General features: G+C 40.0%; 2 protein-coding genes across 4 annotated transcripts in view; both read right to left on the bottom strand.

Moving 5' to 3' along the window:
- The window catches only part of ASIP (agouti signaling protein), a 39,377-nt gene extending 25,403 nt beyond the window's left edge, over positions 1–13,974 (bottom strand). Inside the window, exon 1 of one of the 3 annotated variants that reach the window (XM_077872786.1) lies at positions 13,710–13,974. The gene's annotated coding sequence lies outside the window, so the exon portion shown is untranslated. Of the gene's footprint in view, positions 1–12,638; positions 12,928–13,253; positions 13,462–13,709 lie in introns of those variants that run through there. The other 2 variants (XM_077872784.1, XM_077872785.1) reach the window with 2 other exon arrangements.
- Positions 1–27,986, bottom strand: part of LOC144298224 (uncharacterized) — a 250,004-nt gene that overhangs the window by 172,299 nt on the left and 49,719 nt on the right. The gene's annotated exons all lie outside the window — the stretch shown is intronic.

Raw genomic sequence — 27,986 nt, 5'->3', positions numbered from 1 at the left:
TGTCTACCTTCTGCTTAGGTCATAATCTTAGAATCACGGGCTCGAGCCCTGTGTCAAGCTTCCTGCTCGGTGGGGAGTATGCTTCTTCCTCTGTCCCTCTCCCTGCTTGTGCTCTAATACAGAAAATCTCTTAAAAATAAATAAATAAAAATGGAAATAACAGTATGTATTCTGTAGGATCATCATGAGGACTGAATATAATATATATAAGGTGTCTTAGCACCGTAGTTGCCACATAATAAGCATCAAGCAAAGTTAACTCTTATTTTTTGATCCTGTCCTTCCTCAGGAGGGTCACTTGGGTCACACAATACCTACTAGATTACAAGATATTAGCAAGTCTACAGTTAGGTTTCCTGTTCTCATGCCACCTATTCCATAACAACTATTAGTATATTTTTATATACATTTGAGTGTGTAGTATGTGTTACTTGGGAATGTGTATATATGGACATCTATATGGCTCTGTGTGTACATCTTGTGTGCAAGAGCCATAGGCTTCCAATTATCCTTCCATTTGATTTGAGAAACTTCAGAGGCTTAAATTAAAATCACAAATAGGGCACATTCTCCTCTCCTCTTGCTGCTTTCACCTCCATCTACCAGATATCCCATGTTAAATGAAGTATAGTGAGAAGTTGCTGGATTAAGCTACAGTGAGCAGATTCTACTAACAACATGTAAAAGCAAATAGGAGTACGCCCCAGTATTATCAAGCTACAAAACCTAGATGCTGCTTTAGCTCACAATGGAAAAATGATGAATGGGTGATACTACTTTGCTTCAGTGGGACTGAGTAAAGGTAATGAGCAAGAGGATATTATCTCCAACCTCCCATTTTCTGGGGAGGGTAGGTAAGTGGAAAATTTATAAGGCATATCAAGTAGTTTTGGTGAGTAGCTCCAAACATCAATCCTGTTTGTGGCACTCATTCTGGTCTGAGGGCCTATAGTAGATGCCTCCCCACCCCCAATATGCGGAAGCCAAACTTCCATGCTAGCAATTTTCATCCCTCTAGGTAATTGCCAATTATCTCCAGAATCAATAGGAAAATCTGAAAATATATTCTTAAACAAAGTTGATTTTAATTAACATGTATATACTTAAATGTATTATCAGAGAGTTCTACTTCTAGCAAAGGCTGACTAGTTAGGATGCTACACACAAATATCTTGCTGAGAATAATTAAGAAAGTTGAACAAATTATTTATTATATGTAAAGATTTTATTGTTTTTTAAAAATTTTATTTATTTATTCATGAGAGACACAGAGAGAGAGAGAGAGAGGCAGAGGGAGGAGCAGGTTCCATGCAGGGAGCCTGATGTGGGACTTGATCCCGGGTCTCCAGGATCACGCCCTGGACTGAAGGCAGCGCTAAACCACTGAGCCACCAGGGCTGCCCAGATTTTATTTATCTGAGAGAGAGCAGAATGAGAGAGAAAGAGCACAAATAGAGGGGAGAGGGGCAGAGGGAAAAGCAGACTCTGCACTGAGCAGGGAGCCTGATGGCTTAATCCCATGACCCTGGGATCATGACCTGAATTGAAGGCAAACACTTCACTGACTGAGCCACTCAGGTGCTCCCAAGTTATTATTTTTTAAAAACCAATTTGAAGACATACAAAAGCTAACAAAGCAATGATAATTTGCTGGTCCAAGATCTGGAAGAAAAGAGAAGCTAAAAAAGGTGAGCTGGTGTTTGGGGAAAATTTACCCTGAAGATAATTGCTGATTCCAAAAACAAAAACAGCCCTGAGAAGGTGAAAAGAGCTTTCAGCAATTTTCCTGCCAGGAATGGCAAGATATAAATTATTGTAAAGAGCATGAGAAGAGAGAAGGGCTCTGGTAAACACCCCAGGCTTTCAACTGGGACCACAAAGGACTTTACCCTAGAGATAAAGATGAACTATAAGTAGATCAGTTCTCATAAGGACTGAAGGTCAGCTTTTAATTTCTCAGACATTTATTGGATGAAGGTATTCAGGCCCTATCCCATATATTTGACAGAAATAAAAGTAAATCTTCTCTGGAGGGATATAACATCATATAGAACCTCCAATTATCTCTGAAGTTCAGCAAGCTTTTTTGAAAAAATTGACAATGTGATTCTAACATTTAGATGGAAATGCAAAGGACCTAGAACTTAGAATAACCAAAATGATATTGAAAAAAGGAAAAACAAAGTTATAGTACTTATACTCCTGAGTTCAGAATTTATCATAAAGCTACAGATTTACAATAAAAGTAGATAGAAATAGATTAATTAACAGAGTCAAGACTAGAAATAGACACAGACATATACCAAGGCACCAAATCAACTCAATTGGGCGAGGTAAGTCTATTTAACAAATTGTGCTTAAATAACAGAATATCGCTATGGAAAGAATTCTGACCCCTACTGCATTCCATACACAAAAATAATTCAAGATGGATCATAAATGTAAATGTAAAAGCTAGAACCACAAAAGTGCTAAAGGAATATCCTTGCAACCATGGAATAGGCGAAACTTTCTTAGGCATAAGGTAAAATGTATGAACCATAAAGGTAAAAAGTGAAACACTGCACTTTAAGAAAAATATTTTTTTTTTTTTTTTATGATAGTCACACAGAGAGAGAGAGAGAGAGGCAGAGACACAGGCAGAGGGAGCCCGACGTGGGACTCCATCCCGGGAGCCCGACGTGGGACTCCATCCCGGGTCTCCAGGATCGCGCCCTGGGCCAAAGGCAGGCGCCAAACTGCTGCGCCACCCAGGGATCCCGAAAATTATTTTTTTTTGCCCATCAAAAGACACCATTTTGAAAATGAGAAAGCAAGCAACCATCCAAGAAAAAGATGTTCCAATACATATATTACATGGCAAAAGATTTGTATTTACAAAATATAAAGGATTTCTATCTAGAAATTTCTATCTAGAAATTCTAGAGAATTTCAGGAAGATGGTCAGGTAAGAAACACATTAGAATCAAATTTGCAAAAGATAAGACAAATGTAGATTCTTGAAATTAGCAAGAGAGAAGCTACTAATCACATACAAGGGATCCTCAACAAGATAATTAGCATATTTTTCATCGCAAACTTTAAAGGCCAGAAGACAGTAGGCAGATATATTTGAGGTACTAAAAGAAAAAAACTATCAGCTGAGAATCCTATATTCGGTGAAACTGTCCTTCAAAAGTAAAAATAAAGACATTCCTCCATAGATAAAAGCTGAGGAAATTTGTTACTACTAGACCTTACCCTGCAAGAAATGCTTAAGAGGGGCCTGCAGGGTAAAAAGACAAGACAGGGGACAGTATCTTTAAAATATATGAAGAAATAAAGATTTCAATAAGGATAAATGCATGGGTATTATAAAAGCTAATACTATTGTGACAATGGTTTGTGATTCTTTGTCTTCTAGATGATTTAAGAGACATTTGAAAATAATTATTAGTCTAAAAGCTACTATTAGTGTAACTTTGGGTTATAATTCTGCATTTTCTTTTCTACATACTTTAAGATACTAATGAATTGGAAAGAATTAATAGTTTATGTTTTGGGGCACACAATGTATAAAGACACACAAAGGGTCTATCCTGGTAAATGTCCTATGTACACTTGAGAAGAATATCTGTGCTCTTGTTAGATAGAGTGCTCTGTATATGTCTATTAGATCTCATTGATTTATTGTGTTGTTTAAAATGCTGTTTATTTATCTTCTGTCTGGTTTTATCATTTATTGAGTGTGGGATCTTGAAGTCTCTATTTTTTAAAAAGATTTTATTTATTCATGAAAGAAGAGAGAGAGGTAGAGACACCGGGGACTGTTTATTAATCTATTTCTATCTACTTTTATTGTAAATCTGCTGTAGCTTTATGATAAATTCTGAACTCAGGTATATAAGTACTATAACTTTGTTTTTCCTTTTTTCAATATCATTTTGGTTATTCTATAGCTGTTTTCTTTGTGGTTACCATGGAGATTATAGTTCAAGAAATGGGTAGGAAATATCAGAAAGGGAGACAGAATATGAAGACTCCTAACTCTAGGAAACGAACTAGGGGTGGTGAAAGGGGAGGAGGGCGGGGGGGGGGGGGTGGTGAATAATAATGATTAGAGCAGAGAAATAAAATAGAAAAACAATAGAGACAATTAACAAGACCAAAAGTTAGTTCTTCAAAAAGATCAACAACATTGACAAACCTTTAGCTAGAGGGAATAAGAAAAAAGAGAGAGAGTTTAAGTTACTAAAGTCAGAAATGAAAGTAGGAACATTACCACCAATTCTATAGAAATAAAGAGGATTGGGATGCCTGAGTGGCTCAGCGGTTGAGCGCCTGCCTTCAGCCAAGGGCATGATCCTGGAGTTCTGGGTCTGAGTCCCACTTTGGGCTCCCTGTGTGATGATCCTGGAGTTCTGGGTTTGAGTCCCACATTGGGCTCCCTGTGTGGCGCCTGCTTCTCCCTCTACCTGTGTCTCTGCCTCTCTCTCTCTCTGTGTCTCTCATGAATAAATAAATAAAAATCTGGGCAGCCTGGGTGGCTCAGCGGTTTAAGCGCCTGCCTTCCGCCCAGGGCATGATTCTGGAGTCCCAGGATTGAGTCCCATGTCAGACTCCCTGCATGGAGTCTGCTCCTTCCTCTGCCTGGGTCTCTGCCTCTCTCTGTGTGTGTGTGTCTATCATGAATAAATAAAAAATCTTTAAAAATAAATAAATAAATAAATAAATAAATAAATAAATAAAAATCTAAAAAAAAAAGAAAGAGGATTTAAGAGAGTACTATGAACAATTGTATGCCAACAAATTGGATAACCTAGATAAAATGGACAAATTCATATAAATATGAAACCTACAGAGACTAAATCACAAATACTAAATATGAATAGATCTATAACTAGTAAGGAGATTGAATCAGTAATAAACAATCTTCCATCAAAAAAAGGTCTGAACCTGACAGTTTTACTGGTGCATCTACCAAACATTGGAGACTACCAATCCTTCTCAAACTTTTCCAAAAAATTGAAGAGAAAAATTGAATACTGGCCTCCTAACTATGAGGCCAGTATTACCTTGATAGCAAAACCAGACAAAGACACTACAAGAAAACTACAGAGGGGCACCTGGGTGGCTCAGTGGTTCAGCGTCTACCTTTGGCTCATGATCTCGGGGTCCTGGGATCGAGTCCCACATCAGGCTCCCTGTAGAGATCCTGCTTCTCCCTTTGCCTGTGTCTCTGCTTGAAATAAATAAAATCTTTTAAAAAGAAAACTACAGGTGTGTGTGGGGGTGGGCCTTGTACATGGAGAAGGGAGAAAAAGACTATCACACCAGAGCACCCACACAGAGAAGACAAGTCCCCATAACATTTGGCTCTGAAAGTGATGGGCCAAATTTCATAAGGTCTTACAATCAGTGGGACTTAAAACCTGGAATTTTAAAATCAGTGGCTGCTTCTGGAAGTCTGGAGGGTGATAGGAAGCTGAGTACTCCCCTTTAAAGAAACCACATGACAACAACCCAGGGAATGACAACAACCCAGGGAATATAGTATACTGTGTAAAGCAGTAGTGTGCAAAACACCTGGGGCATAAGGGAGGGAGAGTAGTTTACTCATTTTAGAGTGTGTCCTGTTGGGATGCCTAGGTGGCTCAGCAATTTGGCTCCTGCTTTCGGCCCAGGGTGTGATCCTGGAGTCCCGGGATCGAGTCCCACATCTGGCTCCCTGCGTGGAGCCTGCTTCTCCCCCTGCCTGTGTCTCTGCCTCTCTCTCTGTCTGTCTGTCTCTCATGGATAAATAAATAAAATCTTAAAAAACAAAAAACAAAAAAACTAAAACATTGATGAAAGAAATTGAAGACAACACAAATGGAAAGACATTCCATGCTCATGGATGGGAAGAACAAATATTGTTAAAATGTCTATACTACTGAAAGCAAATTACAGACTTAATGCAATTCCTACCAAAATACCAACAGGATTTTTCACAGAACTAGAACAAACAATCCTAAAATTTATATGGAATCACAAGAGTCCCCAAATAGTCAAAGCAAGAGAGAGAAAAACTAAACTGAAGGTATCATAATTCCAGACTTTAAGTTATATTACAAAAGTATAGTAATCAAAACAGTATGGTCCTAGCACAAAAATAGACACACTGATCAATGGAACAGAATAGAGAACATGTAAATAAACCCACAATTAATATGGCCAACTAATCTTTGACAAAGGAGGCAAAAATATGCAATGGGAAAAACTCTCTTCAACATATGGTATTAGGAAAATTAGACAGCTATATGCAAAAGAATGAAAGTGGACCACTTTCTTACAGCATACACAAAAATAAACTCAAAACGGACTAAGGATCTAAATGTAAGACCTGAAGCCATAAAAGTCCTAGAAGAAAGCACAGGCAATAATTTCTCTGGCATTGGCCATAGCAATATTTTTCATAATATGTCTCCTGAGGCATAGGGAAATAAAAGGAAAAATAAACTATTGGGACTTCATCAAAATTAAAAGCTGCTGCACTGTAAAGGAAACATCAGCAAAACTAAAAGACAACCTATGGAATGGGTGAATATATTTGCAAATGACATATCCAATAAAGAATTAGTATCCAAAATATGTAACTTATAAAATTCAAAACACAAATAATCCAACTAAAAAATAGGCAGGAGACATGAATAGAGATTTCTACAAAGAAGATCTAGAGATGGCCAAAAGACACATGAAAAGATGCTCATCATCAGAGAAATCCAACTATAATGAGATATCACCTCTACCAGTCAGAATGGCTAAAATAGAAAACACAAGAAATAGCACATGTTGGAAAGGATGTGGGGAAAAAGGAACCCTTGTGCACTGTTGGTCTAAATACAAACTGCAGCAGTCACTCTGGAAAACAGTATGGAGGTTCCTCAAAAAGTTAAAAATAAAACTATCCTATGATTTAGTAATCACACTACTGGGTATTTACCCAAAAAATACAAAAACACTAATTCAGTGGGATACATGAGCCTCTAATTTTTTTGCAGTATTATTTGCAATAGCCAAATTATGGAAGCAGCCCAAGTGTCCATCAATGGAAGAATGGATAAAGAAGATGTGGTATATATACAATGGAATATAATTCAGCCATAAAAAATAAAATCTTGCCATTTGCAATAATCTGTAGGGAGATAGAACATAATGCTAAGCAAAATAAGTCAGTGAGAGAAAAATACCATATGATTTCACTCATATGTGGAATTTATGAAACAAAACAAACAAGCAAAGAAGAAAAGAGACACACAGAGAGAGAAACCAAGAATCAGACTCTTCATTATACAGAACAAACTGATGGTTACCAGAGGGAAGGTGGAGGTGGAGAGGTTGGGTGAAATCAGGTTATGGGGATTAGAGTACACTTATGATGGACACTTCATCATATCCAGAATTGTTGAATCACTACATGTACACCTGGAACAAATATAACACTGTATGTTAACTATACTGGAATTAAAATTAAAAACTTAATAAAACAAAAAAACTAGACATTAAATATGCCACTTATATAACCATAATATAAAATAATAAGGAATAAATCCAATGGATGATATACTGGACCTCTACAAGGAAACTATGAAACATTATAAAAAAATCTTAATAAGATTTCAGTGAATGGAGGGCTATATACTATATTCATGGAATAGGAAATTTTAATACTAAAGATTCCCATATTGATATATAGATATGATACAATCCCAATAAAAATCGCAGGAGGACCTTTTTTTTGGTGGAATTTGAAAATCTATCCTAAAATTTATGTGGAAATGCAAAAGTTTAAGAATAGTCAATACAATCTTGGGGAGCACCAGAAAAGAAATTATTCTATCATGTATAATAATTGTCACAGTATGGAATTGGCACAAAGACAGACTAACAGACAAACAGAAAAAAATGGACATTCCAGAACCAGATCTACATATAAACAAATGGTTAATTATGAAAGTGAGGAATTAACAGTCTTTTCAGTACATGATACTGAGTCAATTGGATATCTATAAAGTAGAAATCTGACATTAAGCCATACCCCCAAATTGATTCCATGTAGACAGCACTGTCAGACTATATTGCCTCTAGCTACAATTAATTAATTTAATTAAAAGTGAATAAAATTTAAAATTCAGTGCATCAGACATACTAGCCACATTTCAAGTGCTCAAAAGCCATGTGTGGCTAGTAGCTACCATATTGGACAGCACAGCTACAAAACAGTTCCATCATTGCAGAATGTTCTATTGGACAACACTGTCTAGAAGTCATAAGACAATATCTTTAAAGTTTAGGTAAGAAAAAAATGTCCTAAACAGAATTTAAAAAAAATGTTAACTATAAAAGAAAAGCTTGAAAAATTGGACCTCATTAAAATTAGGAACTCCTTTTCAACAAATAACACTATAAAGAGAGTGAAAATACAAGACACAGAATGGGATAAGAGCCAGGAGTAGGGTGAGGCAAGTGAAGTACTTGACCTAGACACAAATTTTTAAGGGGGGTACCCGAAAATAAGTAATCAAGACAAATGAGATGTTAATGCAATATTTTTAAAAATCATAATTAATGCAAAAAACTCTCACGATGAAGAAAATATAAAAAATTTAAACAAAGTATCAGTATTTCTGATGTTTCCTTTTGCCTCAAGCCTCAATATAATTTGACAGCATTATGGGAAATGATATTTGCAATATGTACACAAGTATCTATAATACATATATTTTTAAGATTTTATTTATTTATTCGAGAGAGAGAGAGAGAGAGAGAGAGAGGCAGAGGCACAGACAGAGGGAGAAGCAGGCTCCTCGCAGGGAGCCTGATGCAGGACTCCATCCCCGCCCTGAGCAGAAGGCAGATGCTCAAACCACTGAGCCACCCAGGCGTCCCAATATCTATATTTAAAGAACTCTTATAGATCAATAAAAATGTCAGACAATCGAACAGAAGAAACAGGCTCAAGACGAATATTTCATAAAATGAGATATCCAAATGGCCAATAAATATATTAAAAGATGTTCAACTTTGTTAGTCATCAAGAAAATTTAAAAAGGGGCACCTGGGTGACTTAGTTAAGAGTCTGCCTTTGGTTCAGGTCATGATCTCAGGCTCCTGGGGTGGAGCCCTATATCAGGCATCCTGCTCAGTGGGGAGTCTGCTTCTCCCTCTCCCTCTGCTCCCACCCCCACTTGTGCTCTTTCAAATAATAAATAAAATCTTTAAAGAAATACATTCTTTAAAGAAGACTAAAATTAAAAACAAAAGTATTCCACAATATGCCCACTAAAATGGCTAAATGTAAAAGACAGACAATAACAAGTGTTTATGAGGATATAGAAAAGAAACAAGTCTCAGATATGGCTGGTGGGGGTGTAAAATTATTTTGGACTTTTTTTTTTTTTTTTTAATTTTTTAAATTTATTTATGATAGGCACACAGTGAGAGAGAGAGAGAGAGGCAGAGACACAGGCAGAGGGAGAAGCAGGCTCCATGCACCGGAAGCCCGACGTGGGATTCGATCCCGGGTCTCCAGGATCGCGCCGTGGGCCAAAGGCAGGCGCCAAACCACTGCGCCACCCAGGGATCCCTATTTTGGACTTTGGAAAATGACTTAGGAAAACTGGCAGTATCTGACATATGTTCTGTGACTCAGCAATTCCACTTCTAGATAACTCAATAGAAATGTACTCATATATTCATCAAAAAACTGTTCAAGAATGTTCCTGGTAGCACTGTTTATAATAGTCTTCAACTGGAAATCTAACCATCCACCAATAAGGGAATGGATAAACATACTATGGCATATTAATTCATGAAATACTACACAACGAGAATAAACAAATTTTGGCAACATAAAATAACATAAATCTTACAAACCAATAGTAAGCAAAAGAAGTCACACATTAAAAAAGTACATAAAGTACATACACACATATATAAAGCATCCCCAAAGCAAAACTTAATCACAGTGTTGGAAGTTGATTAATGGTTATCCTTCGAAAGGAAGAGACTTAAAGGGGCTTAAGCAGACCTTGGGTGCTGATAATGTCCTATTTCTATTTTCTTTTTTTTTTTTTTAAGATTTATTTATTTATTTATGATAGAGAGAGAGAGAGGCAGAGACACAGGAGGAGGGAGAAGCAGGCTCCATGCCGGGAGCCCGACGCAGGGCTCGATCCCAGGACTCCAGGATTGTGCCCTGGGCCAAAGGCAGGCGCCAAACCGCTGAGCCACCCAGGGATCCCCCTATTTTCTTTTTTAAAAGATTTACCCATCTATCTTAGAGAGAGGGAGAGGGTGTGCATACATGCACATGCTCTGGGGGAAGGGCAGAGGGAGTGAAGCAGACTCCCTACTGAGTGCTGAGCCCAGAATACCAACCCAACATAGAGGCTGAGTCTCATGATTCGAGATCACAACCTGAGCCAAAATCAAGAGTCAGAAGAGGAACCAACTGAGCCACCTAGGTACTGCATGTCCTATTTCTGTATCTAGGTTCTGGTTTTCTGGGTGTGTTTACATGGTGAAGATTTTTTTGTTCAATAAAAATAGAAAAACTTTCAATGAAAACTTCAGTTAAAAGAAAACAAAATATTTCCAGACCATTCAGGAGCCCAGGGAAGGGGAAGATGAGGATTTAAAAAAATTAAGCAATGAAGTGATAAAATCAGCTACTACAATGTACTTTCTCTGATCCAGTTCTCTCTACCTCAGCTAAGGCAGATACTTTTGGTTGTCATCTTATCCATAAGCATCCTTGCAAGTAGGGGAAGCTAGTCTTCATTTTCTCATTGGATGCACAGAAGGATGGTAGCCCCGAGGTCAATGACTAGATTAAAGCCTCACAGTCAGTCAGGGGTACATGCAGTACCAGAAACTGGTCCTTACTTTCTGATCCTGAGCTTTGTGAACCAGGACCTGCCACTCCTGTGAGCCAGGCCACCTGGCCACTCTGAGTCTAGGCTCTAAGCCATGATTGCCTTCACTAGGGTCCAGTGAGTATTTCTCTGTGTCCTTAATTTACAGATGGCAAAGATGGGGATGGCCTCTTAATTTATTTGAATTGACTTAAAGCAGGTATCCAGTCAGTTATCACTGTGTACACTGCCCTGGAAGCAAATGTCAAATGGTGCAGCTGTAGAACACAAGGAGACAATTTTAAATAATCACTTTTCTCCCCTCTAAAAGCCCAATTACTGACTATTGAATGAAGCCTGATGGCACCTGAAAGCAGAATAAACCAAGGGGAGAGTAAAATACCTAACGCCTGGGATCCTGTCTGCAACGACTATTTCTAAACAAGTGAATAGAGTTACACTTCTTACTCTTTCATCTTTTAAACAAGATTCAAGTTGTGGTTTAGAATGTTTTGAATTTAGTACTTTTGCTTCAAGCTGATTCTTTTTAAAAACACCTGAATATAAAAAAGAATCTGTGAGCATGGGTTTGGGGAACAGATGGAGACAGAACTGGTGGCTATAGCAGGCAATTTATGGCTGAATCCTGCCTTGTGGGGGCCATTAGAGGGGCTTATAAAACTCTCCACCCTCTGCCACACCCCAGTTTTCTACTTTTTCCTCAAGACAGCTGCTCTATGATCAACACATAGACCTCTAAGGGCTAGAGGGACTACTTAGGACCCCAGACCCAGCGACGTAGGTATTTAAATAGGATAGGCTCTAGCTTTACAGTTCTTTCCAATTTCCTCCCCAAAATCTGAATAAATCTTCCCTATCCAACTGAAGTCAGTTTTCTCCCAAATCATAATCTATTTCTTTGTGTATATTTTCCTCTCTGAATTGCATTCTTTCTTAGTTCAATCAAAGATGACACTGTGGGCCCTTCCTCTCACCCCCACTCCCCCCCCCCCAAATCTGGTCTTTTTGGTTTCCATTTTCTATTTATCTTTTATAAGAGCTTTTCTCTCTTTTTGACTTGTGTGGCTCTGGTTCTTTACCTCTTTTGCCCAACTCTGAACACTTGGCTTCTTTGCTTCCCTGTGTTAGACTGTAATGGCATCTTTGGTTAGAATGCTTACCTACATGCAGAAGTGCTTGGAAGAAAGAAACATTCACAGTATAAACCAAGAGATGACAAGTTTTGTTATTTTAACTTTTGAGATTCCTCCAGATGGTCTTGAAGAACCAGAAACAGCCCTTTCCCCAAAAAGGTTACATTCTAACCCAGAGCCACTTACACAAAATGGGCGTTATTGCACTCGCCAGTAAAACGGCCAATTAAAAGTAATTGTCTCAATCTGGGTTATACATTGCCTTATATCGCTGAATTTTCAAAGCTCCAAAGCAATAAAATCCTGTATGTGGTTTCCTGGACCACAGGTCTGCCTTTCAAAGCCTCAACCTGACACATACTGAAACCAAATACTTCAACCTACAATTTACTTCGAGGTAAGGGTCAATCTCCTTTCTACATCTGTCTGACAGGATATTTGAGTGACCAAATCAAAAGGCTATAGTAGGGCCCCCCATTCCTGGTAATTACCTTTGCATGAGACCTTCCTGCTGAGAATTGTACCCAAAGTGAAGCCATCGGTGTTAGTGTCCCGGTCCTTAATGAGATCCCCGTGGTTTAAGCAGAGGAGACGCAGACACTCTCCTTACCTTCAATGTGAGTCAGTCTTTCCTTTATTTTCAGAGCAGTTTGGACTATGTCATTCTCAGGGCTCAGCTTGGTTGGGAAAATTTTAACTTCATGCTTCCAGGGTATGGTTCCATTACTCCCTGGACTTGCTTTTCATATTGTCCCTATTGTCGGCTCATTGCAACATGGCCGCTCCCTCCATCAAGGTTCTTCTTTCCTACATGTATCTCAATAGAGCTCTAAGTTCTGGCACAGTGAAGGGTAGAGACCTGAAGCCTTCTCTTCTCTGGTACCATCTCACCTACCAGGCTACAAGGCATGAGCAGTGGCCAGGTGCTTTTACAATAATTTAGGTGCTTAAATATTTAGAAAAATTCTGGACCCAAATAAAAAACTATGATTCCGAAACTCCAATTAGTGAAATGTGCCAGGCAAAATCATCTAGGCACCAACGGCTTGAGAAAATTTTTACTACAGAAGAAAATAAAAAATTAGAAGATGAAAAGGAGGAAGGAAGGAGGAAGAGGAGAAGAGAAGAAATTGAGTCCACAGATATACTAAGCATAGTATCGTACCATACCAAAACATCTGCTGAGAAAGAGAAAGAGATTTCTTCTTCCCACACTGGGGCTCACCTCTCACTATACAGGGCCCTGTCCCAGGAATCGTCAGTAGCAGCTCTCTGTGGTCAATAACAGATAATTCCAGATCAAAAGAAGGGTTCTTAAATCAAAATGTTGTTTTTAGATCAATGATTCTCCAAGTGAATCCAGGGATCTCTGGTGGGTCTGCAAAGATTCTTCCAATCGTTTTGTGGGCTGGGTCAAAATGCAAGGCGCAGAAGTGTGTTGGGTGTTTTTTTTTTTCCCCCTCTTTGAAACATATTTTCCACTGCGGATTTCAATCAAAACTTAAAAGCACCAAAACAAGCATGTTTAAAGGGAGCTACAAATAATTGACAGGAATTCAGCAAAAACACCTCAAAAATGTTTTTTGTTTGTTTGTTTGCTGGCTTATTTATTTAATCTACTAAAGAGGTAAGACTCTTGTTCTGTTCAAATAGTCTAAGGACTAAAATTCTTAAGACTTACCAGTCCAGATGAAAAGGTGAACCTTGCAAAGCATACCTTTTTGAAGGGAGGAAAGTCAGGTCCTTTCATCCCTGTTTCCCATTTCCAGTGTCATTTACTTCCTGGTCCTCTTTCAGCACTGCTTTTTAGTTTGGTGCCCACGTCCCTGATGTCAGAAGCAGCTACTGCCAGGAAGAACCCTTTCTTGCTACCACAGCTGTCTTTACTCAAGTTTCTCCTCCAGGGAGCAGGAGCTCAGGTGTGGGGTGAAGGAGATATCAACTGGGGCTGCAGCTTGGGAAGATCTGTTTTTCCTCATCCTAGCCCTACAGTAAAAGTTAACCCCAGTAGGTCCTGGACTGCTGGAGAGGACTTTTTGAGTTCCTAATGACCAGGTTATTAGCCATAAAGTATGACAAAGCTGCCAGGCCATGAGATAAAATTTAGTACTTATGGCTAGGTCTGCCTTTCCCTAACAGCAATGTACACATTCAGCTATTTGTTGCACCAATTTGCATAGCCATAATTTCTTAGGAAAATTTCAAAACAGGCTACCTACGCCAGAGGTAAGTGGTATGGAAGCTGTAAGTTGGAATGGACTTGGAGACCTCTAATTGGGTTTTGCTGAAGGATTTGCAATATTATTTACCTATCTGTATAATTTCTTCATGTGTACAAAGTGTTCTTTGATCATTCAGATGCCATCCGGAGTTACACCGATTGTTAGCCCTCTTGATTCTTTGGTGCAGACCCACCCAAGTATAAAGGCAACAATGTTCTTCTCACCTTGCTTGATAAGGTGAAAACAACTTGTTCGCTCTTTCAATGTGATTGGAGAAGGAAAAAAAAAAAAAAGGAAGAAAAAGAAAAAGAAAAAAAAACTAATCCCAACATCTGGATGGAATTTACTACATACTTCTCTGGGACCCCCTGGCTCTTCAATGTTTCAGCTAATGATTCTCTCTTCCAAAGTCTGCAGAGGCTCAATGACTCAGCCTGCCAGGGAATAATACTATGCTGCAAGTTACTGCAAGTTGGTTTAAACAGGCCGTCAACATGCTATAGTTGTGACCAAACCCCTGGCAGGGGGAGGTGGGCAGTACATGCCACATAAGCATGCTCACATATTTCTGTGTGGATACCCAGTGGAAGGAGTATTTGCTACTTCTGGAGAAACTGGAGGTTCTCTACTGTATTGTGTGGTGTCCCAGCCCTAAAATATGACTCATGCAGGCAAAGTCCACAAACAAGCTCATGTCTTGAGGAGAAGATCTATGTTTGATTCCAGTTATGCCTCATGTTTCTGGATACCTAAGGTATAGAGGAAAGAGGACTAAAATGTTAGAAGACCTGGTTTCAGCTCTGCCACTTACAAGCCTTGGGATTTTAAGCTACTTTGTCTGCTTTCTCTGTGCTTCAGCTTATTTATCTGTAATGTGGGTAAATCATATCCTCAATGGAGATACTGGGGAGTGAACTGAGATAATGGTATGTAATGTGATGGTGGGGCTCAGCATACATGAACAGCGTATGAACCTAGGGGAGCACACTGTGGCAAAGGAGAACTCTGCCTTGAAAAAGGAAGACCCCATAATTACAATGGGAACCCAGCCAAGGAGTCCAATGATTGCCAAGTACTCCTGTCTAAACGCAACTTTTTGGAAGATATTTGCTCTTAAGGTGGAACGGAAAAGACATTGAACCAGAAGTCAGGAAATTGGTGTTCTAGTCTTGATTCTGGCAACAGAGGTAGGTAAATTTGGGCAAGTCATATAATCTCTTTGTGTCAGTTTTCTCACCTATCTAACACCTATCATACTTTCCCTTTCCAAAGCATAGTGTAATTGTGAAGCTTAAATAAGATGGGGTCTATACAAGAAAATACAAAACATATGAAAATAAAAACATAACTTATATGGGTCAAAAGCTTCAAAAGAATCCTGCCAACCCAGCAGTGTCTCATATACTCCTGCAAGCTTGTCTGAAATTTAATTTAATCCTATTTTTGTGGCTGACCAGAACGTAGCTAGCAATGCCCTCACTGAAGTCACCCAAATAGCCAGTCCCTTGGGTTCTGTGTATAGTCCCTGAAGGGCAATAAGAAATAATGCTAGAAGATGAGCAAAGGCTTGGCTCCAGCTTTTCTAAATCTCCTGTGGATGCATGTTTGAAGTTTCTAAGCCATGTCTTTGATGGCTAGCATTCAAGGGCATGTTTGGAGCCCAATGGCTTCAGGAGCTTGCTCCCTGCTCTGACCTTAAAATACAGTGGAGCAAGTCAGGAGGTCTGGCAGGCAAGGAAGGGGTCAACTTTGCAACTTTGAAAAGTTTAAGACAAAGTCCTACCCTCAAATTGCTCATCACAGAGAACTTCATAAACACGGACTTTCAACAGCAGCCCAGAAGGAGAACCATTCTCTTTAATAGATTCTTTGTTTCCCTTCCCAGCTAAGGAAATAGCTGTAGAAGAAAGTTAGGAAAACCCAATGTTTATTAATTGTTTGCTTCTGCTTTTTCTTCCACGACCCAGCATATTGCAGATCTGCCCTGGGTGAAGAGATTATGGGAGAGGCTTATGGAGCAGGCTATCAATTCTAAGACACTTGAGAGTCTATCCTTTTCTTATATCAAAGGGCTGCCTGGAATGTTCCTCCCATTTATGGGTCATTCTGGGCCTAAAGCAAAGGCATCTGCCCCAAACTCTTCTGCATGCACACGGGGACATGTGAACATAGACTTTTGCCCACAAATGCTGCTCTTTGCATGGAGCCACTGAAGCTGTGGGTTGGATAGGGGAGCAGGGATGTAGTGGGAGGACAGCAAGAATTAGGATTCAACCTTTTCTCAGGTACGTTGGTCTTGGTCTGCAAAGGAAAAGACACTTCTGGCTATCCTAGCTCCAGACATGCAGCACCTCCTCCCCAGCTTGTCCATAAATAATCCCTGCTCCTATTTCAGTAAGGACAGAAACCCACTGGAACTAACAAAAGCATTTAAAGTCACAAGCAGGGACACTTGGGTGGCTCAGCAGTTGAGCATCTGCCTTCAGCCCAGGGCGTGATCCTGAGTCTGGGGATAGAGTCCCGCATCGAGCTCCCTACGAGGAGCCTGCTTCTCCCTCTGCCTATGTCTCTGCCTCTCTCTCTCTGTGTCCCTCATGAATGCATAAATAAAATCTTAAAAAAAAAAAAAGTTGCAAGCAGATCCAAATCCAGGCTTGCCACACTCGGTTCATGTAGTCTACCCTTTTAGAAGGGGTTATTAGCATGAATTTCTTTTTAATGCTGTGGATTCTCTCTCAGGAGCAGCTTGGAAAAATCTAAGACCCCTTCTTAGAAAACTTGAATCTGTTTAGACACATGGTAAGCCAGCAGATAAAGGGCTGCTTTTGAAATATTTTTAAGATGTGGAATATGTTAGTTCATTAGAGACAAACAAATAGGGACAGTTTCCATTTTAGGGACATCTGGTCAGGAGGCTCCTGATGTTTCAAGGAGTAGTAGTCCCATTCTTCCGGCCTTTATTGTTTGCTCTTTCACCAGTCTGGGCCTGAGGAGAGTCCAAGTGGGCCAGAAGTCCAAGGACAGCAGGCCCCTTGGCAGGAGGGCTGTACTTTTGAGTACAGAGCTGTCAGGATTAGGGGAAGCTCCTCCCCCTACCCCCAAAAACGCTTGTCTCCTGGCTGGCCCTCTTTCCTCTAGTTTTTCAGGCCCTGTGATCTTTACTGCAAAGCAAACCATATGGTTTTGATTCTGGCTCCTGGCTTACTAAGAGCATTTCATGTCTCCGGTGGCAGGAAGCCCTCTGGCCTCTTTAGGCAGCTGCTCTGGCATCTCTTTTGGACTCTCTCACCAGCTGGGCATAAAAGCCAGTGGAGGAAGGGTACCAAGAATGGCTGTAGGGGTGGGGAGACATTCTTGGGACTCAAAGAGATGGACTCCAAGTTTAGGCACCTGTGGGTTTCTGTCCAGAGAACTGACTTACTCCCCTCGATGCTACTACCCCTGGACTTAACATCTGAGTCTTCTGGTGAGATGACCCTCCCTGAAGATGGAAGAGTAGGACCTAGTACTTCTGGAAGAGATAAGAAAGGGAGTATCATCTAACATAAAGGACCACACAAAGCTTATAATCCCACAGATTGGTGCTTCAGTCACCAAGACAGCTGCAGTCACATTAACTTCAGATGAGCTTCAATGGGATTCGCTGGAAGTAAATTCTATGATTTGAGTGGTAAGGAAGATGAAGGTTAGGGGAAGTTAATCACTTCTCAGAAGGATCACAGATACTCTTATGTGAAAGGGGTGAAGGGATGGTGACAGGCTAAGAAAAACCTTAAGGTAACATTTTGTTTATTTACATAATGCTTTATAGTAATCAGTTATTTGGTTTTGTCTCTGGACCCATGTATTTACTGACCTTTATACTTGGAATGTTTTTTTAAGCAGATCACCATATAGTTGTTTTCTTCTGCTTCTCCTTCTCCTCCTCCTTCTTCTCCTTCTCCTTTTTTATTTAGCAAACACGTCAAGTGTCCCCTTTATCTTATTAGTTGTCTTCTTTTTGTCCTCCAGATTTCAATGTCTCCTCCTCAGAGAGAGTTTACTTGACCAACCTCTTTCAGGTGATCCCTACTTCACTCCCTGTCACATCATTTATTTCCTTCTTAGAACTCATCATTATTTGATATTATAAGCACACTCCCATTTTATTGTGCTTCACTTTATTGTACTTTGTGGATATTACATTTTTTACAAGTTGAAGATTTGTGGTAACTGTGCATTGAGCAAGGCTATTGGTTTCATTTTTCCAATAGCACTTGCTCACTTTGAGACTGTGTCACATTTTGGCAATTTTCACAATATTTTAAAAATTTTGTTATTATATTTGTTATGTTGATCTGTGATCAGTGTTCTTTGATGTTGTAATTATTCTGGGGTACCACCAACCATGCTCATATAAGATGGCAAGCTTAGAGGCACCTGGGTGGCTCAGTGGTTGAGCATCTGCCTTGGGCTCAGGTCGTGATCCCAGGGTCCTGGGATTGAGTCGTGCATCAGGCTTCCTGCAGGGAGCCTGCTTCTCCCTCTGTCACCTCTCTCTCTGTGTCTCTCATGAATAAACCAAATCTTTAAAACAAACAAACAAACAAACAAACAAACAAACAAACAGAAAGATGGCAAGCTTAACTGATAAATGTGTGTGTTCTGACTGTTCCACCAACAGGCTATTCCCTCATCACTTTCCCTCTTCTCAGGCCTCCCTTTTCTCCAAGACACGACAATGTGTAGATTAGGCCAATTAAGAACTCTGCAGTGGCCTCTGAGTGCTCAGGTGAAAGTAAGAATCAAATATGTCTCACTTTAAGTCAAAAGTTAGAAATGATTCAGCTTAGTGAGGAAGGCATGTCAAAAGCTGAGATAGGCCAAAAGCTAGGCCTCTTGCACCATACAGTTAACCAAGTTGTGATGCAAAGGAAAAATTCTTGAAGGAAATTAAAAGTGCTATTTCAGTGAACACACAAATGATAAGAAAACAAAACAGCCTATTGTTGATATGGAGACAATTTTAGTGATCTGGACAGAAGATCAAACCAGCTACATTTCCGTAAACCAAAGATTAATCCACAGCAAGGCTCTAACTCTCTTCAATTCTATGAAAGCTGAGAGATGTGAGGAGCTGCAGAAGAAAAGTTCAAAGCTAGTAGTCGTTTGTTCAAAAGTTCTAAGGAAAGCAGGCGTCTTCATAGCATAGAAGTATAAGGTGAAGCAGCAAGTGATGATGTAGAAGCTGCAGGAAGTTATCAGAAGATCTGGCTAAGATAAATTCATGAAGGTGGCTACAGTAAACAACAGATTTTAGACGAAACAGCCTTATATTGGAAGAAGATGCTATCTAGGACTTTCATAGGTAGAGAAGAGAAGTTAATGCTTGGCTTCAGAGGTTCAAAGGATAGGCTGATTTTTTTGATAGGGGTGAATGCAGCTGGTGACTTTAAGTTGAAGCCAAGCTCACCAACCATTCAAAAATCCTAGAGCCCTTAAGAATTATGCTAAATTTACTCTGCCTGTGCTCTATAAACTGAACAACAAAGCCTGGATGACAGCACATCTATTTACAAAGTTTACTGAATATTTAAAGCTCACTGTTGAGACCTACTGCTCAGAAAAAAGATTCCTTTCAAAATATTATTATTATTATTATTTTTTTTTCACACGCGCGGAGGCTTTATTTGCGCTGCGGGGCGCCCGGCGCCGGCCGCGGGCTCCTCAAAATATTATTGTTCATTGACAATGCACCTGATCACTAAGGGCTCTGATGGAGATATATGAAATTAATGTTGTTTTCATGCCCGCTAACACAGCATCCTGCAGCCCTTGGATCAAGGAGTAATTTTAACTTTGAAGTCATTATTTAAAAAATACATTTCTTTTTATTTATTTATTTATTTATTTATTTATTTATTTATTTTTTATGATAGTCACACACACACACACACACAGAGAGAGAGAGAGAGAGAGAGAGAGAGGCAGAGACACAGGCAGAGGAAGAAGCAGGCTCCATGCACCGGGAGCCCGACGTGGGATTCGATCCCGGGTCTCCAGGATCATGCCCTGGGCCAAAGGCAGGCGCTAAACCACTGCGCCACCCAGGGATCCCAAAAATACATTTCATAAGACTATAACTGCTATATATGGTAATCCCTCTGCTCTGATGGATATGGGTAAATTGATAACCTTCCAGAAAGGATTAACCATTCTAGATGCCATTAAGAACATTTGTGATTCATTGGAAGAGGTCACAGTAGCAATGTTAACAGGGATTTGAAAGAAGTTGACTCCAAACCATGGTTTGAGGGGTTCAAGACTTTAGTGGAGGAAGTAATTGCAGATGTGGTGGCAATAGCAAGTGAACAGGAAATGGAGCTGAAGGTATGACTGGATTGCCACAATCTCATGATAAAATTTAAACGGATGAGGACTTGCTTCTTACAGATGACTAAAGAAAGAGGTTACTTGAGGTGAAAACTACTGGTGAGGATGATGTGAAGATTGCTGAATTTAGAATATCACATAAACTTAGTTGGTAAAGCAGTGGCAGGGTTTGAGAGGATTGACTCCAATTTTGAAAGAAATTCTACAGATAAAATGCTATCAAACAGCATCCATTGTATGCTACAGAAAAGTTGTTTGTGAAAGGAAGAATCAATTGTGGCAAACCTCATGGTTGTCTTTTTTTTTTTTTTTTTAGATTTATTTATTTATTCATTCATTCATGATAGACATAGAGAGAGAGAGAGGCAGAGACACACAGGCAGAGGGAGAAACAGGCTCCATGCCGCGACCCGACCCCGACAAGGGACTTGATCCCGGTACTCCAGGATTGCGCCCCGGGGCCAAAGGCAGGCGCCAAACCGCTGAGTCACCCAGGGATCCCCATGGTTGTCTTATTTTAAGAAACTGCCACAACCACCCCAACCTTCAGCACCATCCTGATCAGTCAGCAGCCATCAACATCAACGCAAGACCCTCCACCAGTAAAAAGATCAGGACTAGGGCAACCCGGGTGGATCAGCGGTTTAGCGCCGCCTTCAGCCCAGGGCGTGATCCTGGAGACCTAGGATTGTGTCCCACGTCGGGCTTCCTGCATGGAGCCTGTTTCTCCCTTTGCCTGTGTCTCTGCCTCTCTCTCTCTGTGTTTCTCATGAATAAATAAATAAAATCTTAAAAAATAAAAAAGATCAGGACTAGCTGAAAGCTCAGATGATGGTTAGCATCCTTTTAGTAAAAAAAATATTTTTAAATTAATGTATGTACATTTTTTTAGACAACACACTCTTAATAGGCTATAGTATAGTAAACACAACTTTTATATGCACTGGGAAATCAAAAAATTCATTTGACTTGCTTTGAGATACTCCTTTATCATGATAGTCTGGAACCAAACCTTCAATATCCCCATGGTATACCTGTATCTTATTTGTTTACTTGTTTTGGTCTGAGTTATACAACCATAATGTAAGCTCTATGAAAATATCCCATCTATCTTATTCACTGCTACATCTTCAGTGCCTAGAATAGTGTCGGCAGAGCAGCAGATGTTCAATCAATATGTGCTGAATAATGAAATAAATGAGTGGAGAGTTAGGATTGGGAGAGCTAGCCAAGGAAAGCTAGGTAAAATTGGAATGGTATACATATGGCCAGGAAGAACAGAAATGATCAGGAGAGGAAATTGGGACCAGTAACCAATCTTCTGAGAAGGGGAAATAGAAAGTGAAAATAAAATAATAACCACATTTTGTCTGATGCCTTCCAGCTTTCATCATAGTCAATAAACCTTTAAATACTCCCTGTGTACCCAGCATTGTGCTAAGAGTTGAGGATACAAAGATGAATTAACTCATAGGTCGAAGAGGATGGGAAGAGGAAGTAAAATTAGGAGTTGCTCTTCCTTAAGTTTTCAAGCCATTCACTTCCTTGAGTTCACCATCTGATAAAGAAACAGAAAAAACTGCTACATGAAAATGGGACAGAGTCTATCAGGAGTGTTATGGAATTCAGTAAGGGGAACATTCAGGGGAAACTAGAGAGATACATATGATTTGAGTCTTGAAGATAAGTAAAGAATTCATCAGGCAGAGAGGAAGAAAAAGGATATTCCAGGCAAGGAAAAAGCATGAGCAAAGGCGTGGAAGCATGAAAGTATTTGTTATACCTGGAAAACAGGAGGCAAATCAAGTTGTTCCCTGAGATGAGCGCAGAGTGTGCATAGCAAAATGGCTAGAGATAAAGCTAGAAACATGAATGAAATGGTGAAAGGCTGGTCTTATTATAGGCCATGCTAAAGAATATGGGCTTAGGGGCATAGCTCAGTTGGTTAAAGCATCTGCCTTCAGCTTAGGTTGTGATCCCAGGGTCCTGGGATGGAGTCCTGTGTCAGGCTCCCTGCTCAGCAGGAAGCCTGCTTCTCCTTATCTCTCTGCCATTCCCCCTACTTGTGCTCTCTGGCTCTCTCTGTCAAATAAATAAATAAAATCTTAAAAAAAAAAAAAAAAAAAAGAACATGGTGATATCAGAATAACCTAGATTCTGTAGTAATCTTATATGACTCCTGATGAATGGTGGTATGGTAGCAAATTTTCTCCATCCATGAGAAAAATCAGTCAAAGAACTCTTGGCTTGATGCCTAGAGGTCTCACTGTACCTCACAGGTAAAGCCTCAATACAGTCCAGCTGAAGGTCTGGGAAAAGTGCTAGGCCAGAATATTGGGCCCCCAATGCTGACCCAAGGTCAGGATGAGATGATTGTGTCCCACCAGAGGTCTCATGCCTAGCCAGTTCTAGGCCACTCCATACCTTCCCCCAAGCTACAAGTGCTCCAGGTAGCTAAGGCAAGGGCAGCTGCCAATGGACAGACTAGGGTGAGATAAGCAAAACACACATCAAGGGTGTAAAATTTAAGGGGATACTGGAGTGCCTGGCTGGCTCAGTTTTTGGAGTACATGACTCTTGATCTGAGGGTTGTGAGTTTGAGCCCCACATTGGGTGTAGAGATTACCTAAAAAAAAATAAAAATAAAAATAAAAATATAAATAAATAAATAAATAAATAAATAAATAAAATCTTTAAAATTTAAGAGGGTGCAAAAAATCTTGGTAATCAATAAAACAATATTTTAATGAATTATTAAGATAAAAATTTATGCAAAAGAAATCAATGACCAAAGGGATTCTCTTCTATTATTTCATTATCCAACTAATTATTCAAGGGTTAGATGTGATCTTGGGGTAATTCTCTCATGGTTCTTCAAACTCCTTCCTCAGATCAGGACATGAGAAGGCCTAAACCAGACTGGCTCCCAGGAATTGGAACCTAGGAGTACCAGTGCCGCCCTCCCCAGTTAACCCAGGACCTAGCAGAAGATGGCAGAGCCTAAATTTGCTGCTTACTTCCAACTTGAAACACTACCCAGTCTGAGGCTGGTATAGTATCAGTATGGATCTCCATACCAAGAGGCTTACTGCCTCTTCCTAGAGATGCCCTACATTCTGGGAACAAAGTATGAGACAGGCTGTTTTTCAGTGTTTGACAGGCTAACCTGCTTGAGGAATTAATGGTTGTATTTTCTGTGGTATCAGCCATTTTTTTTCTTTGTGAAAGAATGAATATTTTCTACCTTTCTTTATACTCCCCATTCCAAAAGAGTGACCAGGGCCTTTTGTTCTGGAGATCAAAGACTTTTCTCACTTCAGGAAAACAAAAAAATTTAACAGGCTTTTTGTTTTTAAAATCAGTTCAAAGTCTCAGAGGTGAGAAAGCTGTTTTTACTGAAAAAGAAGCACTCAGGATTAGAGGAGGACAAAGAAGAGAGAATCTCCTGAGCCTGGCTCTGGAGTAAATGGTGCTAAAGGGCACAGCAGTCTCCTTGTGCAGCCAGGTCCTGCTCCCACTCTCCCACAGACCTCTGGGATGGTAGAACCTTGAGTGGGGAGGATCATGTGCTCAGGGAGGTGAGCAAAGGCACTGCTATTTGGGAGCCTTGGCAGAAGTCTCCGTGCCCCAGCTAGGCTTAGAGAAAAGGTCCTAGAATAGGCAATTGTTCTGGGCAGAGAGCTCAAAGGGTGGCAGGCACTGATTAGAGAGTTTCCCCAAATACCTATAAGCCCCTGAAAAAGGACCAAGGTTGGATTTTCTACCCACTGGTGGATGGAAGCCAAGGATATTTAATCTAGAAAACTAAAGAAATGTGATATTTCCATGATCCACATGTTGTGGGACAAAGCTTTACCTGTTAACAGTATTTAACACCAGCCTCACCCCTTCCTTTAAAGTATTTAGGTTTCTTGGCTCAAAGAAACCTCCAATTTGATTTCTTAACCTGCCTCTCAGGAGTTCAAAGCTGGAAGTGTTCCAGGATATGTGTGTTTGGGTGTGCATACTGCTCTATGAACATGACTATTCCAGTCCCTCCCTTACCAATTCAATGGGAGCCTGAGTCAAAGGTAGACTTAGCCAAGGACATCCCCTGGAAGTGGGAGGAAAGGTTGCTAGGCAGAGTGGCACACAAGATTGGGATTACTTGGACTGGGACTCCCCAAGCGCAGCTGTGAAACCCATCTGCAAGTCTGCACTGCCCCCAGGTGGCCATACTAGAGCTCTGCCCCCTACTTGGTTTGGGGAGAAGAGATATCTGAGATGTCTGTGTCTCTTCCAGCTGGAGCTCTTTGGAGACCCAGCAGTATGGAGACAAGAGGAGAAGCCAAGATCTGTAATCACCAAATCGAGGACTGAAATGTCTAAGAATGTCTTTTTGCAATGTCACTATGTAATTTTGGCATAAATATATTCAGAAAAATTAATTCAGTTCACTAGCTAAAATGCTAAGGGATTTGGAGCACGAGAACATCAGGTAATTGAGGTTTAGTTAAAACAATTTTTCCGTTTCTATTATCAAAGACATTTTTTAAACCTAAGAATACTTTTCTGATATTCAATCATTCATACAATTAGGGACTTAGTTTATGTCATGCACTATACTAGAAATGGAGGATATAAAGATGTTGTCTCTGTCTGCAAAGAGCTTACAGTTCAGGATAACAGACACATAAGTATAGTGTAATTATAAGAAATTATAAATAACGTTAATGAATGAGATGCATGTAGAGATATATATAAGATATATAAGCACCTAATGGGCCAGGGAGTGGGAGGGCTTCCTTCCTAGAAGAAGTGATGTCTGAGCTGAATTGTAAATGAATAGTATCTATGTAGGGGCAGGAGGTTGACAACAGAAGGAGACCCCATTTAAGACAGAAAGGCCAGCAATAGCAAAGATGATGATGAGATGCCCATTCCAAAGATGATGATGAGATTCCCTTACCTTTGTAGGGACAGGAGGGACTCTAAGGTCAGAGGAAGCAGACAGGGAGGGCCTTACACATTTTAGATCAAGGAGCCTGGATCATATCCTGTAGAATTGCTGAAGGTTTCAAATGGAGGATACATATGGTCAGATTTAATTTTACAAATCCACTAGCAGAAGTCTGGAGGGGAGATTGACATAACACATCTGGAGACAAGGAGAACAGAGAAAAGACTCTAACTTAAAGCAGAATCATAGAGGGGAAAGAAAAACACCCGAATTAGTGAGTTTAGGGAAGAAACAACAGATCTAAGGGCCTTGGATGGAAGTGGGTGAAGCAAAGGAAAAATCAAGAAAGGCTCTCCAGTGTCTAGCTCAGGTGACTGTGTGGCTGACAGTATTACCAATTAGATGCTAAATTCCAGAGGAAGAGCAGGGTTTAGTGAGGAAGGAGGTGAGTTCTGTTTGCTCTAATGTATCTCTGGGATACACAGAAATAGAGATATGTAGGAATCTGTTCAAAATAAAAGCTAACATTTTGGGGAGAGATATAAGCTAGACATGCAGATTTTGGGTGTTACTTACATATAGACCATAATTAAAACCAGGGGAACAGATGAAACTGCCCAAGGAGAACAGGAATAAAGAAAAGGACAGAGATTCAAGGACTAAACTTTGGAATGGGCAGGGAAACCTTTGGTAGAATTGTCTTATATATTTTTCTGGGGCTTTGGAGTTTACCAACTGCTTTCATATCTATACCTTACTCAGTTCTCATCTGGGGAGTTCTGTAAAGCACCTGGTAAAGTCAGGGGTGATTGTGATGATGCAAGGCTGCAACAGATTCAATCCATTGGATGGGCACGATGTGGCACCCAGCACTTCCCCCCGACACGGTGTCACAGAGGAAATTCCCAGCTATTGACTCGAAGCTCTGGGTTAACATGACGAATGGAATCCTAAACGGACTTGAAACTCTTGCCTAGACTCCTGGTTAAAAGCAGAGCTGGCCTGTGACTCTGAGTTAGACAGGCTGTGGAGAGACAGTGGCAAAGCTGACAGAAGCTCTGCGGGTAGCTTGTCTGTAGAAGCAGAGGTAGACAAGGTAGCTTGTCTGTAGAAGCAGGGACAACCCCAGAAAAATGGATCAGACAATTCTACCAAAGGTTTCCCTGCCCATTCCAGAGGTAGTCTCTCTGCTTCTGTGTGTCTCAAAGGCAGCAGTCTACCAGCCTCAGCTGAGGAAGGGCTGCAGGCTAGGAGGAGAAGAAAATTTATATCATATCAGTTCATTTGTCACAAAAAGATTATAATCCTAGAAAATAAAATGAACAAAGCAGTGTCATTAAGCTCTAAATAGCTACTGTTGCCAGATTAAAAAAAAACTTCAGGCCTGAGGTCTATTTTTTTTTTGGTTGAAAAGGAGATTAGTAAGTGTTGGATTATGTTCATGACCTATTAGGCCCAATGAGAATTTCTTCCACAGGTAATCTAGGCTTGAAAGAGGACTGCAAAGGAATTATTTTCTCATGATGTAATTCTTTGTTATTTTATGCTTGTCCATTTACCACCTAAATTCAGTGTCATCTCATGTACTATCACCGGTATATGCCCTAAACTTTTGGGAACCAAAGTTTTGATGTATGATAGTAAATCAGCCATGGGATGTGGGAGCTAAAACTGGGGCTACTAGATACTAGATGTAAATCAACAAAACCAAGAAGAGAATTTTCAAAGGCCAATTTAACTTCCTTTACAAGTGTAAACCCTTTTACATTTTGTAAATTTTGCTGAAGATTTCTCTTTTTGCATCCTCTCTGGCACCTAGGATAGGACGGCATACATAATAGATGCTCAATAAATACCTGGAGCTGGCTGACTGAATAAAATGGTATTAGAACAAAGTGGTATTATTAGAACAAATCATGCAAATATGACCCTAGGAACCCAAGAGGAAGACAGGTTTTCCAAAAGGTACTTCCTTTATCTCCCACCTCCAACCGATCCAGGCTCAGCCTAAAGTGTAGGCAAAGTATGGAAATGCCATAAACCAGCAAAGTAGAATCAGTTCTAAGGATTGAACCTTGAAAAGAATAATGCTTTCTCCTCTTTTGAATCTGGAGATCTGGCTTTTGAGAAATAACTTTCTTTACTCTTGCAATGGTCCTGTCCCATTTTCAAGTGGTGAAACAACTTGAGTTAGTTCCCTCATAATAAAGTGTTCCAGGTGTGCCTTGTATTTAAATAATCAAGGATCACTCCTTATCTGCCATAGGGACTGGTACTCTAAGTTTGTATCCATTCAAATATATTTTCTTGATTTTGCACAGATAACATGAGTGATAGATAAAATCTGTAACTAATATTTATAAAATACAATATCTGAGTCTCTCAGGGCACTTGGATAGCTAAGTAGTTGAGCCTCTGCCTTGGC

The sequence above is a fragment of the Canis aureus genome, chromosome 26 (genome assembly GCF_053574225.1).
Source record: "Canis aureus isolate CA01 chromosome 26, VMU_Caureus_v.1.0, whole genome shotgun sequence".
NCBI classification, from domain to species: domain Eukaryota; kingdom Metazoa; phylum Chordata; class Mammalia; order Carnivora; family Canidae; genus Canis; species Canis aureus.
Note: the sequence above shows the minus strand (reverse complement) of the source record. Positions and strands in the feature narration are given on the sequence as shown.